This window comes from Nicrophorus vespilloides, unplaced genomic scaffold (assembly GCF_001412225.1).
Source record: "Nicrophorus vespilloides isolate i.1.1-1 unplaced genomic scaffold, Nicve_v1.0, whole genome shotgun sequence".
Taxonomy (NCBI): Eukaryota; Metazoa; Arthropoda; class Insecta; order Coleoptera; family Silphidae; genus Nicrophorus; species Nicrophorus vespilloides.
Window position 1 is genome coordinate 6,959 of NW_017097885.1, and position 3,479 is coordinate 10,437.

The following is a 3,479-nucleotide window of genomic DNA, read 5'->3' on the forward strand; positions in this document are numbered from 1 at the left end:
TACATCCTATAGTTGCCAAGGAAACAATTCGAGTTACTAAGGAAGAGACATAATTGATATTGCTATTTACACCTCATAGTTGCTAGAATTTCTAAGTACGCTCTATATCACTCGAGTTACTAGGAACGCCTTCTTGTTGCCAAGGGCACTAATTAAAGTTACTAAGGACGCTTCATAGTTGCTAAGTACGCAATTGGAATTGATACGTCATCATACAGTTGCTAAGCACGTAACAGAAAATGATAATTATATCTTATAGTTGCCAAGGAAACAATTTGAGTTACTAAGATCTCTTTATAATTGCTAAAGACATAATTGATATTGCTATTTACACCTCATAGTTGCTAGAATTTCTAAGTACGCTCTATATCACTCGAGTTACTAAGAACGCCTTCTTGTTGCTAAGGGCGCTAACTGAGTTACTAAGGACGCTTCATAGTTGCTAAGGACGCAATTGGAATTGATACGTCATGATACAGTTGCTAAGCACGTAACAGAAAATGACAATTACATCTTATAGTTGCCAAGGATACAATTGGAGTTACTAAAGATGCTTTATAATTGTTAAAGACATAATTGATATTGCTATTTACACCTCATAGTTGCTAGAATTTCTAAGTACGCTCTATATCACTCGAGGGAATAAGAACACCTTCTTGTTGCTAAGGAAACTAACTGAGTTACTAAGGACGCTTCATAGTTTCTAAGGTATTAATACAATTACAAAAGTATAAAATTGAATAAGAAATAATTTTTTTAAAAAAATCAGCATTATAAATTACGTGCATTTGCAGTGAAAACCGGGCTTGTGCATCGATTGCGCCACGCCGACTCTCATGACCTTATACACACACATACACAGACACACGTATTTACAGGCTACGACGTTCGAGAAATGAGGCAGAAGACGAAGAAGATAAATCTGAATTTGTAAAACAAAGATTACCAAAAGAGAAACAAATGAATCACATGTGTTCTGTTTTTTTTTCTTCGTTTTTGTTTTGTTGTTGTTGTTGTTTATAAGCGATTAATGGCAACCGCTGTAAATGGATGCGAGCGATTATTATTATGCAACTGCGAACGTTACGCAATCTGCGTTTTCGTTTTCATCTTAAACGTTGTTCTTTATGCATGAGATGCAATTAAAGCAACAACAACGAATAATACAAAAAAAGAAATAGGAGAGAACGAAGAAGGTAGGAGAGGAAGAAGGTTCAAATCCCTTTTGCCGCTGCTTAAGTCTCGCTAATTTGCAACGAGAAATGTACGCGTCGCGGTAATTTCGAGATAAGACTGTGGAGGTCGTGTGCGACGCCGGAGACGTCCTAATCTCTGCTCGATTTAAAGGCGTCGCGACGCTAATAAACAAAACCGAACAATGCAGTGTTAATTATAATAAACATTAGATTCTCTCTCTCGCGTGCGCGCTTTCTAACATGGGGTGCAGATTAAGCGCGCGCGGGAAGGATAACGGATGGTTTACGGTAGCTTCTGGTCGAAGAGAAGAGAAGAGAACAAGAAGGGTGGAGTTGGATGGAGATGGAGGAAAGCAGCTTCTTTTTTATGGTCCTTTCCTTTAATCCTTTAATTAAACACTTATTGCGAGTGTATATTGCGCGTCTCGCAGTCTCGTTATCCTTTAACGTCCGAAATTATTATCATCTTACGTATTATACATATTTCAGGCCGTAAACCTTCTCTCTCTCTCTTATTCTTATTCTACACACATTTTCGGACATATTCAAGAATGTCAGCGTTTAATTTTCCATCCAACTTTATCGCTCCTCTTTATTCTTAATAAAATATTTTAACACCCTCACATACATTATATATTATTTATTAAAATTATTAGAAACAAAAATATTATATTTACATTACAAAAAATACAATTTTCCTATTTGTAAAAAAATCATCAGTTAATTCAATTTTGACTAGTCAAAATTTTAGCTAAATTTGTATTATTTGTAATTATATTAATCGTAATTATTTGTTTCTTTAAATTGCATCATCAGACACATACATCCTTAGCAATTTGAATTACGTGCAAATTTCTTCTTGAAATATCATCAATATTTGGATTTCAAATCAAATAACTTTGGTTTTGCCGTGAAAATCACTAATTCTGATATCCAGTAATGTTTTGATTCATTATTATTCATTTTAAATGATGTTAAATTCGTGAAATAATAGGAATTAATCTATGTTTGTTGTAAAAAAATTAATAAACGGGTCATTTTGACCCATAGATGGTACTTTTATTTCATTTATGTGTCGAGTAGTTACAATAATTTAAAATTACAAAACATATTGACAAACATTAATAATTGTATTTCATAGACTAATAATAACGAATTAATCAATAATGAAACAATTGAAATTCTTGTACATTATTCAAATTCAAAGGTAATTTGATTACTGTAAACCAATGTTAATGAAACTTAACTTTTTTTGCACTTGCAGACCGGCTAAAATATGAGAAATAAACGAACTTAGTTAAGTTTGTGTATTTAATACTTGTAACTTGCCAAGTAATATACACATATTTGCATTAATTCTAGACAATACTCGATGATGATAAAATTGTAAATATTTTAATTATTTTATTAAACATTAAAATCGTTGAAATTAATTAATAACAAAAAAAACGAATTAAAATTATTGAAAAAAATGATATTAAAACGCACTACGTCTGCGAGACGACGAATGAGAACTTGCTATGAACGTTTAAACATTCATTAAATAAAAAATCATTAGTTAATCAAAGTCGATTTTGACTAGTCAAAATTTTAGGTAAATTTGTAATTATATTAATCATAATTATTTGTTTCTTTAAATTAAAATATAAGCATAAAGGAAGTTACATTGAAATAATCCAAGTTGCCTTATTTTCAATTGTTCTATACTTTTCCAAATCTTTTGTATATATGCAATATTCGTTTATTATTGATTAATTACTGATAGCAAAAGACATAATTATAGCTAAATATTAGTATGTAAGAGATTTATCTCTTGATGAATTCACTCATTTTCAAATATTTATTTATTGTAGATTCTAAAACGCAATTCGTTTGTTGCGTTTGTAAGTAAGTAAGCAAGCGTCAACTATTTTCCAAAGTGATAGGTTTATCTTGATCGAGTGTTGTTTCTGCATATCGTCTAGTAGTTATAATTGGTTTTTGGAGCTTGTTCAGCAATCTGTTTATGTTTACATTGAGGAGAGTCGTTAGTTAAAGGATAACTTCACGTGATGATGTGTAATTATTTTCAAGAAAACACGACCACCCAATTCAATAATTATTGAATTGTTATAATATCTGCTTATTGATTGATCATTGACAGTCGATGCATTCAATTCTGACAACATTAGTATAATATTTACATAACTAATAGGTTTTATGTTTGATTCGATGTACAATGAATCTTGAATAATAGATTTGTAAAGGAGACGCACTGATTTTGGTGCCCATTTTCGATTTGAA